Source organism: Monodelphis domestica, chromosome 2 (genome assembly GCF_027887165.1).
Source record: "Monodelphis domestica isolate mMonDom1 chromosome 2, mMonDom1.pri, whole genome shotgun sequence".
NCBI classification, from domain to species: Eukaryota; Metazoa; Chordata; class Mammalia; order Didelphimorphia; family Didelphidae; genus Monodelphis; species Monodelphis domestica.
Genome location: NC_077228.1, coordinates 282,690,476 through 282,704,522, shown reverse-complemented (window position 1 = coordinate 282,704,522; position 14,047 = coordinate 282,690,476).

Genomic DNA, 14,047 nt, shown 5'->3' with positions numbered 1-14,047 from the left:
AGAAAAAAGTCTGGATGGTAACTCTTTTCCCTTGTGGGGTACAGAGAGTAAGATATAAAGACATAGCTAGCCAGACTAGCTTCTTTCTAGCATCATTGCATGCAGGGAGAAGAGACCTCTCTTGTCTCCTAACACCATGGTTCATGAATTGTCCTATAACAATCCTATGCAAAAGGGAGTTGGGGCTATTCTTTTTGTTTCCATATAGCAATCAGGAATACCTGGAGTCTAGTCAAATCTACAAACTCTGATACTAATAACCTCCTTACTGGTTTCTCTGTTTCTAACTGCTTCTATAACCATGCCATTTTGTTATTATTGTAATTTTTCAGGCGTGTTTGACTCTTTATGACCCCATTTGAGATTTTCTTGCAGAGATACTGGAATGGTTTGCCATTTCCTTCTCCAGCTCATTTTATAAATAAGGAGATTGAGGCAAAGAGGGCTAAGTGATTTGCCAAAGTTCACACAACTAGTATGTGTCTGAGGCCGGATTTGAACTCAGAAAGATGAGTCTTCCTGAGTCTAGGTCCACCATTCTATCTACTTCATCACCTAGCCAACCTCATCCATGCCACATGGCAGCCAAATTATTCTTCCTAAGGTTTGGGTCTGATTATTTCCCTGCCTTCTCCAAAAGTCTAATGGTTGACTTCTTTTTTTTTTTCCTAGGATGAAATATAGGTATATAAGTTCTATAGTCTGGCACTTAAAACTCTTCACAGTCATGTGCTTATCTATCTTTTAAGTTTTATCTACCATTTCTTCCCTTTATGAACTCCTCAATCTCAGCAAAGCATATTAGTAGTTATTTGGGTGACTTAAAAGTTTATTTCCCACCTCCATTCATTTGCTCATGTCGTTCCCCTTTTTATGCCTAGAATACTTTGTTTCCCTCAATGCCAAATTAGTTCAAATGTCACTGTCTCCAAGGAAACCTTCTCTAACACTATCCTTCTCTACTTCCATTTTGAGTATTCTTTCCTTCCTCAATTTACACTGCATTCTACCCAAGTAGAATGCAAACTTCTTAAAAGCAGGGAATGTTTCATTTTTATTTTTGCATTTCTAGTGTTTAGCTGTGTGCTGCTACCCATGAGAATCACTTAATAAATGTTTGTTAAATTGAATTTGTAGCTCTCTCAGAGGGGAGAGAAGCCACAAGGTAGGAAGATAGAGACAGGATAGAAGTTTTAGATACCACGAGGGGGATGACGGAGTCAAATTAGAGATATGAGGTGGTCAGAATGAGTCTTTATTAATTATCAATGAGCCACAGCTAAGCTCTGATCAAAGGACCCTTCCGTAGGCATTTACCAGTCCAGAGATCCATTTTTAATACCACACAGGTCAGAGAGATGAATAAAGAAAGATTAAAGATGGAGCTTGGCCAGAGGCCAAGCTCCTGCAAGGACAGCCATCAGCTAGCCTGAAAGAGAGAGAGAGAGAGAGGCGGAGCTGGCTGGGCTACTTATACACATTGCTACGTAGTACATAGGGATGACCCTCATTGGTTAATGACAAGGTGTAGGTGTGGTTTCTCTTGACCAGGCGAGAACAAAGAAACTTGTTTTCCCGCCTAACCTGGGAGAAGCTGGGGTCAAGGGTCAGAGGCCTTCCCAGCCATGAGCAATACTGAGCATGCTCAAGACTGAGCATGCTCTCTTTTAAGGCAATCTGCACATACCAACTGTTCCCCTTGCCCATAGCTAGGGGTGGACTGCTACAGAATTCAATTATATCTGATATTTTTATTGCTATCAATTCTGCCTATTTAATCTAATCAAGCCCCTTTTCTAAAAAAAATGAATCCCACTTCCTGTATTTTGTACAGTTGATAATTTGGAAATTAGAGCCCGAGGCATGCCATCCTACCTTTCCTCACTTCCCTACTGTCTCCTTTTCCTGGAAAAAAGACTAAAGTTAGGCCTCAGTCTCTTCATACCCAATCACTCTCTATGAAATACTGCTTTATTTTAAGTAACCTTCCCCTGTCCAAGACCCTGGAAATCTCTAGAATAGTATTAGTACATGATAAAGGCTCATATCCTCATTTTCCTAAAGCATATTATTTAGGGAATATTTAGGGGGTGACATAACTATCATTGCTACTTGCCCTGGATCATAGTCTTTGCCCAACCAGTCTCTCTCAGTCCTTTCTGCCAGCCTCCTATACCTAGACTTAACATTCTGCTGTAAACCTGTTAATGCTTCATCAGCATTCAGTTCTCCCAGGCCCTCCCTAACCCCAGAGGACCTTGTTTTCCTTAATTCCAGGCAAATGTTTCAAGGCCAATTCACACATGTCCAACTTTCAAAGGAATGGAAGAGGTGTGTGTGTGTGTGTGTGTGTGTGTGTGTGTGTGTGTGTGTGTGTGTGTTGGGAGGGTGATAGAGGTGGAATATAAAAATGGGGGGGCAGTGTGCTACTGAGGAAAATTACTGGTGGAGCTCTATTGTAATGACAATAAGTGGTGAATGGTTTGGCTATTTTGATACATACAATAATCCAAGACAATTCCAAAGGACTTGTGAAGAAAAATATCATGCACCTCCAGAGGGAGAACTGATGAACTCAGTGCAATGAGATATCATTTTCTCACTTTCTTTACTTTTCTTGTGTGTTTTTTTTTTAAATTTGGCTAATGTAGAAATACATTTTGCATGATTTCATATGTACAATTGATATCACATTGCTTGTCTTCTCAGTGGGAGTGGGAGAGGATGGGTGGGAACAAGAAAATTTTGAGCTCAAAATTAAAAAAGAAAAGAATGTTAATAAATGAATAATAAATTAAAATGTTAAAAAAAGTAATGGTTATGAAGTCAAATCTCACCTCTGACACTATGGCTGGTCTTTATCTTTACATTTGTATTCTGGTCATAAGATAACTTCCCTGAGAAGAGGCGACAGAACTACATAGAAGCTCATTGAGTCAGTGAGCAGAAGAACTACAGTTTGGCTTTTTTTTAGGGGGTTAGGATGACTTTTCTATCCTCCCTTTCACCATCTAGTGAAAGGAAGAGTGGAGCAATGACCCTTTGATCAATCTGTTAAATCTCAGTGCTTCTTTTCATCTTTTTTCCTTGCTTCTCTTTGGTGGTAAATAGAGCTATAGATGATCTTTGTGGGCTTTATCTTGCATCCCATTGCTTTACTAAAGTTATTTACTACCTTATTTAATTTAGTCATAATTAATTGCCCTGTCCTCTGTATACAGGTATTTTAACTTTGTAATGCTTGGGGATTTATTTCTATACCTTATTACTACTGCTAATTCTGATAAAAAAAAAAACTTTGTCAAATAGAAGTAAAAAGAGTTGGTATCTCTGTTTTGCACGTATTTTTAGTGAGAATACTTTTAGTTTTTAATCTGTTGTTTATAATACTAATGCATGGTTATTAGTTTATCTGCTTATGCTCATAGCCTTTCCCTGAGATTTCTTCCTCCTAAGATCATCAGTAATTACAGTTTTTGAATGTATTTCTCCCTGTTGTTCATGTTCTGACTCCTTTTTTGATAGTGGTTTCCCTGGAGGTAGGACTTTAAGGCATTTTCAATTTCTTCCCAATCTGGGAAGATTTTACCAGGATCAGGCTCTGCCTCAAGAGATTTCTGGGAGGGAGGGTGGACAGATAAGAGAATCAAAGGGGTTGAACCAAAAGAGAAGCAAAGAAAACCTTATGGGGTAAGGTCTTGGCTCAAGCATAAATTGAATTTAAGTGAGGCAGAGTTGCACAGAATTGTCAACCTTACTCTTTTTCTTCCAGAATCACCAAATCTACTGGCAAGACAAAAGTCAGGATGATGGGTGATGGCCTGGGATGTAGCAGATAACCGTAGCATCTTTAATGTCTGAGCAAGCACTAAATAAACCACAGTACCCACTTCAGTCATCTTCATGGTCATTTTTCTCACTTATTCATTCTGCTAGGGAATGTCTTTGTATGCTTGGGGTAGACATTCCCATAACTCATTGATGGATTCTATATTTATTGATTATCCTCAACCATTCTCAGGTTTTGTCTCAAGTGACTTTGGGGCTGGGTGGGGGTGGGAGGAGGATGACAGATAATAATAATAATAATATTAACTAGTATTTATAGAGTATTTTATGGTTTGTGAAACACTTTAAAAGTATTCTTTTATTTCATCCTCAAAGGATTCCTGGGAGGAAGGTGCTTTTCCTATCCAGATTTTATAGTTGAGGAAATGGAGGAAAAAAAGAGGTTAAGTGACTTGTCCAGGGGCCTATAGCTAGCAAATGTCTGAGGAAGTATTTGAACCCAGGTCTTCCTGACTTCAAGTCCCTTTTCTATACACTATGGCACTTTTTTTGGCTTCTGCACTTGTTGTTGATTAAAGGAAGGCATTCAACTTAATAAAGTGAAATTTTATATTAAACTTTTCCTCCAGAATTCCATGTGAACTGGAATGACCTCCAGGAATTGATTCAGAGCGAGAGGAGCAGAATCAGGAAAACATTGTACACAGAGACGGATACACTGTGGTACAATTGAATGTAGTAGACTTCTCCATTAGTGGCAATGTAGTGATCCTCAACAACTTGGAGGAATCTAGGAGAAAGAACACTATCCACATTCAGAGGAAAAACTGTGGGAACAGAAACACAGAAGAAAAACAACTGCTTGATCACATGGATTGAGGGGATATGATTGGGGACGTAGACTCTAAATGATCATCCTAGTGCAAACATCAACAACATGGAAATAGATTCTGATCAAGGACACATGTAATGCCAAGTGGAATTGCGCGTTGGCTATGGGAAGGGGGTGGGGGGATGGGAGGGAGGGAAAGAATATGATTCTTGTAACCAAAGGAATAATGTTCTAAATTGACTAAATAAAATAAAAAAAAAACTTTTCCTCTAATAAGGAGATGATAATGCTTACAATCAAGTTCATGTAAAATTCTTGAACAGATAAAAGCATGCAGAAAATTACACAGTACCTGCTCCAGGAGGAGCGCAAAAAAAGGAAGATGAATCATAAGATATATTGCCAGCAAAGATGTTGGCCATTGTTGAGGTGCTCATTTTCTTATGGTACAAATGGAAAAGGGATTGCCTAATAGAGAGTGAGGTCTTGCAGATTCTTTTGTATTATCTCAAGGCCCAGAATTAAGGGACTTCCTCAATAAGCTCCATAATTATTCAAAACCAATGGCCTGACATTCTGCTCAGTAAAAATTCAATGAATTCAAAATATAACATGTATTCAAAGGAGAGTGTGGAGAACAGCCTGACTGGAGCAGAGTACATATATTGGGAAGCAAAACTGAAGACCTAAGAGCTAGGTTATCTCTGCTTCAAAAGTCAGGGAGAAACATTTAGAACTGACGTGACAAGAGACACCCTCTCTAGTCTTTTTGTTAGGGAAGTAATCTGATGAAAAAACTATTTTAGGAAGAGGAATATCAAGGGGAGCATTTCTTCTAGGCACGAGACCGTAGCTAATGGTGTGTGGGAGAATCAGCTGTTGTCTGAGCCAAAGTAGAGGCCAGAATATACAAGATTACATAAAGGAGAATGACAAGGGACCTGAGAAGTCATGAAGCAGAACCTCCTTTTTTTAAAGAGATAAGACATAACTGTTGAGAATTTTGCCCCAAATGAACCAAGTAATAGGTGGCAGAGACAAGATTTGAAATTCTTTTTTTGCTTCTTCTCTAATATGGGTACATAGGGTATTTAGTACAGATATGGGAAGGACGTGCACCTTTGGTGTAAGGATTTACTACCTCATGTCTCCCTGTAGCCCGTGCAGACTTCTTTGATGGAATGGGCAGATGAGAACAATTTGTTCCAATAGCCACACAGGTGGCTTAATCAGGTGCTGTGGAGCACTTAGAACTTGGCTAAGGTCACCATCCACTGTATCTTGGCCATCACCAGTCATCTTGTCTTTTGTCTTGCCATTGGACTTCAGTGACTCTGTAAGAGAATGTGAAGCTGACAACTTTGTGCAACTTGGCCTCACTTAAATCCAATTCCCAATCCAGTCAAGACCTCAACCCATGAAGTCATTGGTTTTCTTCAAAACAAAGGACAAACAACAGTAGGTCCTCAATCACATGACAAATTCGATTCCATTGTTTCTCCACATCAGTACCTCCCATCCTCCAACATGAAAGATATGCATATCCTGTGAGGCAATATCCTGAAGATGTTTTGAGGCTGAGGAGAACTGGTGGCATCAAGTCCTTGGACAGAACTCTGGGTACAGCCAGTCACAGTTGGATCCAAGAGCCAGAGATAAGATGGAGGTGGCAGGAGGCTGGAAGTCACAGATGCTATTGTTGCTATTTCTCTGTCTTGCAGGTACAAGCATGATGGAAACTCCAGTGGGCAGAGTTGGGGAAGGATGATATTAGTGGGGAACTTTAGAAAAGGAGGTTTCTGATTCCTCCTACTTTTCACCCTTGCAATTCTTTTCTGGGGGAAAGTAGAACTTGGGGAGGGATGAGAGTGCAGCTCACTGTGTGTAGGGAGGACTAAGTGCTGTCTGAGTCAAAGTAGAACCCAGAATTCATAGGTTTAAAGGATGGAGAATGAAAGAGGACCTGAGAAGCCATGGGGTATGGCCTCTTTTTAAAATAGATAAGACCTAACCTATAAATGTTAAAGATTTTGCCCAAATTCAACCAGGGAGAAGGTGACAGAGGCAGGTTTGAATACAGATCTTGTTTCTAACTACCACTTCAGTGCTGTCTCCATTCCACCATGTTGTCCTCCCAGGCCTATAAAGGCATCCAAAATGTCTTTTAAAATTTATGTGCTGTTATGTCATCATTTATTTGCTATGGTTTCAGAGGAGAAAAAATGTTTCTCAGGAATTGAGTGCTAATAGGGAAGCTTCATAAAGAGGACTTCTTTGTGCTGGGAGGGATAGGGATAGGATTTGGATAGCAGAGGGAAGGGCATCTCAGGTTTGGAAAGCAGTAGGAGTCAAATGAAATGGGACAGTTCAAGGAACAAATTATCACATGGAACTGGTGAAACTGGAACAAATTGTTTTGGAGTTTAGAGGCAACTTAAGAGTTGACCATTAATTTTCTGTTATTGATTACTGCAACTACTCTGCCCCTCCCTCTGGAATTTTCTCCTACTCTATCTAACCCTTCCTACTTTCCTTCTCACATCTCCTTTCCTCTTAATGAGGCAACCAAGTGACATTCTCAGGCCTCTGACTTTGGGGACACAGAAACTGTTTTACTTCAGGGAGAAGCATAGAGAGAGGGCAAATTTCATACAACTCAGTGGTTACATAGCCGAGGTCTGGGACCATTTTTTTGGAGATGATGATAGGTAACATTTATATTGTCTATATTGTACCCACCTATTTTGGTAAAGAGTTTCCTCACCTGGAAGTTCCCTGTACTGATGAGATCACAGATGCAACCCCTATCCTTCTTGTTCTTTTTTTCTTATTAGTTATTAATTTAATTTTTTAAATTTAATTTTTAAAAAAGATTTTAAAAATACTGAACCTCTCTAACTTCCCCAGGAAGGAAGTGCAGCACTCATTCATGGGCTTGATCCCAATATTGATTATCATGGAAATTTTAACCTGCATCATTTTTCTGATCTAAGCCATTGAGCTTTTATTTAGATATCCTTTTGACTTTTTGCTCCCTTAGACCCACCATATTCATGCCCATATTCATGTGGACACCTGATTGATCAACTTTAGCCCTGCTATAGCTTAGAGCTATTGAGCCCAAGTGACCCAAAGCCTCAGCCTCCCCAGCCTCGAGGCCTAGGGTTGTATGTTGTTACAAGGGAATCACTTTAAAAGACTGATATATATTAATTTAAGGTCGCCAAGGAATCAGCTATGTAATTCCTAAATGAAAAACTCAAGTCAGCCGTCAGCTTTTTTTGGAGTTTAATTACAATAGGAGTAAGAAAGGAATTAGAGATAGAGAGAGAGAAAAAGGGAGAGAAGGGAATAGGGCTTAAATACCCCTTCTGTTTAGGCTGGGCCAAAAGGCCCAAGCCCTTAGATAGCTGGGGCAAAGAAAAGAGATCAGTCCCTATTACTCACATGTCCAAAATGGAGAAACAGTCTCAGAGGCCCCCACCTTCAGCTTCCTTCAGAGCAAGCCTTCTCAGAGCCCAGGAACCACACCGACCAAAACCTCAACCACCTCCTGGAGTCTTCAGACCCCCTATCTTTAAGGACAACCATCCAAGTTCATCCCCTCAGTTCTCCCATCTACCAATCACTCTTCATCAATTTCCCTGTGTCAATGGAGGCTCTAGCTTAACCCAGGACCGCCCAGAGGTTTCTGGCTTTTGCACATGTCTGTTGAAGGTCATATTTTCAAATGATTAAATCTTTACTCCTTTGCTACAGCCCTTTCTAAATCCTGTTAACTTGAGTAGGGTAGAGATTGGAATAATTAAATTTTGATCTAGGCTGCAGCCCTTACTCAATCCTATTAGGACTGAATAGGGTGGAGATTTATTCCAAGTATCTCCATTGTATCAATTCTAAAATCAATCAAGACTCAAAGAAATTCCTGTTCTATGCTTAAGCATAGGTCAAAGTCCTTTCCATTGTTCAGCAAAGGGTTTCTGTCCTAAAGTAATCTTAAGAAGGGAAGAGAAAGAACCTCCCATGCCAATAGGGTTCCCATTCCAATAGACTATCAGTAAGAAATTTTCCAAGTATGAAATATCCCAATGGTGAAATTTCCAACATTTATAAGTCTAAGGAAATTTGAGGTTTACAATGTTACCATAACTAGGACCTGCCTCTAGTCAACCATGCATCAAGAAACTGTCCTATTTATTCCTCTCCAAATGGGCATGATAACCTTTTCCTTCTCAGACTTCCTTATCTCTGCTCTTAGATCCTGGGAGGGATTTGGTTGAGTGTTGTAGAGAAGAGAGGGTGAAGGCAGAAAGGAAGCCAAATGGGCTAACAGACTCCTTTCTTTGCCTGTTCCTCTAAGGGAATGGAGATGAGAAATTACAGTTCTTTGAGACTGATTAGTCTGTCTGGGGGAAAAAAAAACAACCTTTTAGGTCCCTAGGAATGGACCCTATTTTTATACTGTGATCAGTGTGATTTGGTAGACAGGGTGCTGGCCTCTCCAGTGGACCTGGGTCCACTCTGATATACACTATCTGCGTGATCTTGGTCAAGTCCCTTCATCTCTCAGTGCCTTGTCAAGTTCTGTTTGATGAATTATTTGTGGGTTCACTAACTGGGATGAGAAAAACAATTTCTGGGATTACAAGAGGGTCAAACCACCAGGCTGACAGACAGACATGCAGATAATCTTCTTGCTGGGAGGTGGAAAAGTTTATTGATTTTGGGTGCACAATTTATAGGGGAAATGACTGAGGCTGAGGGATTAGGTATGCCTTTTGCAGGAACAATGGTTTGTAATGATTTACAAGATGGAAACAATGATTGTAGATTGCCTTAGTGACTCTAAGCAGTGTTTTATATAGGATAATAAATCACAGGAAGTTCAACATGTCAGCATATCAATGTATAACCCAGGTCTGTATAGAATACTGTAAGTCCTTTTCACAGAACTCCTGCATCAGTAATTTTCTTGGCAGGACATCTAGTATTTGGGGAGGGGGAAAAGTTTGCTTTACTTATGCTGGGGAGCAGACTACATGCTTTGCAATTCCTAGTTGATGGCTCTGATTTTATTGGGATCTACTCTCACTATTAGAGGCTACAGTGCCTCAGTAGAGTACATAAATTGCAGAGAAGGCACCTACTTGCATGTATTGGTAGGGGGAGTTTTCTCATCTGAAAGAACCTTATACCCACAATTCACAAGTCAAGACCTTAGCCTTATCCTCTTTTTGAGCCTAGAGGTCATACCTGTAGCATTCATTCAAGCTGGGGGAAAGGGAAACATGTATGAACTGGAGGGTGGGAACTGAGGGCAGAGGGGGGCTTTTCTGAGTGACTCTTATTTTCAGCATTGCAAGAGCCCCTGGAAGAGAAGGAGGAGTGCATTGTAGAGGGGCAAAACATAACTTTTGGATGTGGCTACAACTTTGGGAAATATTTCCGTGCCATAAAAGCCTGGCAGAGATTAGGAGCTAGTGGTCCATTCGAGACCCTTGCCCAAACAATGAACAATAATGGAGAGCCCAGCTTCATCCAGGTTGGCAGGTATTTGCTAGAGGATGATCCTCCTAATTCCATGCTGAAAGTCACTATACTGGAACTCCAGAGGGAAGATGCTGGATTATACCAGTGTGTGATCTATCGCCCACCCCAAGTCGTCGACATCCTGTATCGCCCCATCAGACTGAAAACATGCAATGGTGAGTAGGGGAGAGACATTTCCTGTTACTTTTGACCTCTGGGCCAGAGAAGGAGCCAGTCTATCATCAGTCAGTCAACTTGAATTTATGAAATGCTTACTAAGTGCCAGCCAGGTGCCAAGCACTGGGGTTACAAAGAAAAGCAAAAGTAATGCCTGTCCTTAAGTGCTCACAGTCTAATGGAGGCAATATCATTCAAATAGACTTGCACAAACAAGATATAAATGGGAGGAAATTGAAGGCAATCTCAGAGGAAAGGCACTAATAAGATGGAGGAAAAGAAAGGCTTCTCATAAAGGTGGGAAGTCAGAGAAGTCATGAGATAGGAGGGTATTCTGAATATAGAGGATGGTCAATGAAAATGTACTAATGACCCAGAAGCAGTATCATACAATGGTCAGAGCTCTGGCCTGGGAGTAAGTCAGGAGACCTTTGATCTAGCCTCAATTTTGCTAAGCGTGGGTGTGGCAAGATGTTCATGGGCAAGTCTCTTCCCCTCTCTGGGCTTCCTCCCCCACAAATTGGAAAGGTTGGATGGGATGATCTATGACGTCCTTTTTGGTTTTCATATACTGTCCTGTAGTACTAAAAGAAATTTCAAACTTAGCCAAGTTTCTTTTAGGTTTTTCTTTGAAAACTCCCTATTCCTTTTAGCCACCCTCATCGACTTCCTCTCTAACCTTTATACTTTATTGTGCTTAGTATTGAGAACCTGTCGAGGGCTGTCTTAAATTTCCATTGCTGACTTTTGGTTCTTGGAGAACACTTCATGATTCTGACTGCCTGTTTTTTGCCTCATTCTTTCTGGACCCTGCTCTTAACCACAGGACAGATTTAATTAAGGGAGGGGAAACCCCACAATATTTTAAAAAGATAGTCTCCTTAACTCTAACTGGTTAAGACACTTCACCCAAATGTCAACCCATTTAAAAGGTTTCCTATATGAAGATCCTTAAGCAGTATAGTAAATACTTAACAGAATCACAGCCTTTGAGAGCTGGAACAGAATTCATCTAGTATAATCTATGTATGAATGTAATTGGTACTATAACTTGTCTGACAAGTGTTCAACCTTTAAATGCTTGAAGATCTTCAGAAACAGGACACCACCACTTCTGGAGGCAGCCTATTTCCATTTCAGACAGTTCTAATTGTTAGGAGGCTTTTCTTAATTTTGAATCTAGATTATTCTCTTTGCAACTTCTATGGTATCAGTGAGTATGAAGACTCTGAAAGGGATGTGGAGGAGAAATAATTGGTTTAGAATAGATTCTTCCTTTCTTCTTATTTCCTTCCTTCCTTCCTTCCTTCCTTCCTTCCTTCCTTCCTTCCTTCCTTCCTTCCTTCCTTCCTTCCTTCCTTCCTTCCTTCCTTCCTTCCTTCCTTATTTCCTTCCTTCCTTCCTTCCTTCCTTCCTTCCTTCCTTCCTTCCTTCCTTCCTTCCTTCCTTCCTTCCTTCCTTCCTTCCTTCCTTCCTTCCTTCCTTCCTTCCTTCCTTCCTTCCTTCCTTCCTCCCTTCCTTCCTTCCTCCCTTCCTCCCTCCCTTCCTTCCTTCCTCCCTCCCTTCCTCCCTTCCTTCCTCCCTCCCTCCCTCTCTTTCTCTCTTTCTTTCTTTCTTTCTTTCTTTCTTTCTTTCTTTCTTTCTTTCTTTCTTTCTTTCTTTCTTTCTTTCTTTCTTTCTTTCTTTCTTTCTTTCTTTCTTTCTTTCTTTCTTTCTTTCCTTCCTTCCTTCCTTCCTTCCTTCCTTCCTTCCTTCCTTCCTTCCTTCCTTCCTTCCTTCCTTCCTTCCTTCCTTCCTTCCTTCCTTCCTTCCTTCCTTCCTTCCTTCCTTCCTTCCTTTTTCTATTCCATCTTAGAATTAATACTCAGACTAGGCATTGGGATTAAGTGATTTGCTCAGGATCAAAAGGCTAGGGAGTGTGTGCAGCCATCTCTAGACCTGGCTTGAGATCTAATGAGCCACGTAGCTGCCCCATTGGATTAACTTTCAACATTCCTCAAAGAATATTAGGATGCTTCCACTCAAGTCCAGGGTCAGACACTATCCATATCTTTTTAAATTAAAAAAAAAATTGAAAAAAACAAAACCTTTACCTTCCACCTTAGAATCAATTCTCAGTCTTGGTTCCAAGACAGAAGAATGGTGAAGGCTAGGTGATGGGGGATAAATGACTTGCCTAGTGTCACATAGTTAGGAAATGTCAGGCCATATTTGAACCCAGGACCTCCTATCTCTAGTTCTGGCTCTATATCCACTGAGGCAACATCTGCCCCATCCATATCCTTTAAAAATCTAAATATTTATTCTGAACTTAACAAACAAATACAAAATAGAAGGAACATTTGCATATACATAGTAGAACAGAAAAAAAAAACAACTTTATATGAGACTGAAGGTATCCATTATGCATAGCTTGTTTTTCTTTCCTGGAACTGATTTTCTTTTCTTTTTTCTCAAAATAAAAGTTCATTTTTCTTTAATTTTTCCATTAGCAATTCTTTCTGCCTGCTATCCGAGAAGCTGGTTCTGGGGAAGTTGAACCCAGTAATCCTGCCTCTATTCCCCTGTTAATTTTCTTTCTTTTAGTCAGACAGTTATTTATAAGGAAGCATCAGTAATTCAGTGCCTTACTCATTTGAACATGAGGGTTTGGTGAGAGGAGAGGAATTCTGAAATGGCTGCTCTTTTTACCTTTGGTTCTACTTCCCATTTCCTCAGTCCTACTTTATTTGGCAGTAGTGTTCATTGGTCCTCAACACCCTTATTTCTCCTAGTCCATATCTCCCCACTCCCACTACAGTTTTATCCCTTCCTATTGTCTTTTTATATATGAGGCCAAAGGCCAACCTCTCCATATTCTCTTCTCTCCCTTCTCTTCCAAGAATTTGACTCCACAATCATTCTCTATCTGTCCTCTTCAATTTCTCCCCCCTTACTGTACTGCCCACAAACAGGCTGAAGTCTACCCTATCTTTGAAAAACTCTCTCACTTTACACTTCAAGCTTCTGTCCCATGTCTCCACTTGTATTCACTGCTTAACCATTAGAATAAATTCTCCTACATATGTTCCCTCTATTTTCTTACTCATTCTTTCATGCTTTTTTCAAATTTATTTTAATTTTACTTTAAATTTTTTATTTGTTTTAATCAGTCAAGATCTTCTTTCTCATCCTTTCACCCTACCCCCCCCCCCCAAACAAAATAAAACAAAACTCCTGAGAAGCAAACCTATTTCAGACATGTAGCCAATGAAAACCAATTTCCCATTGGCTATGAAAAAAATTTTTTTCGTGTTATTCTGCATTTTGAGTCCTTCTCTATATTCAGAGGTAGTTAATATGTTTCATCATAAGTCTTTTGGAATACTAGTTGGTAATTATTCTGAAAATTCAGTCCTTCAGTATTTCATCTCATTTATAGAATTTGTTTATCCATTCTCCAATTTATAGGCACCCCTCAGATTCCTATTTTTGCCACCTTATAAATATTTTTGTACATCTTTAGAATTTATTTTGCTTAGGATAAATTTTTCCTTTAGTTGATGCTCCCTCTCTTATGAGAAAGAATGCTATCCACATCTAGAGAAAGAACTGTAGGAGTAGAAAGCCTGAAGAAAACATACAATTTGTTGCTTTTGTATATGACTATGTGATTTGGGATTTTGGTTTTAAAGCATTTAAAATATTACTCTATTACAAAAATGAATAGTATAGAAATAG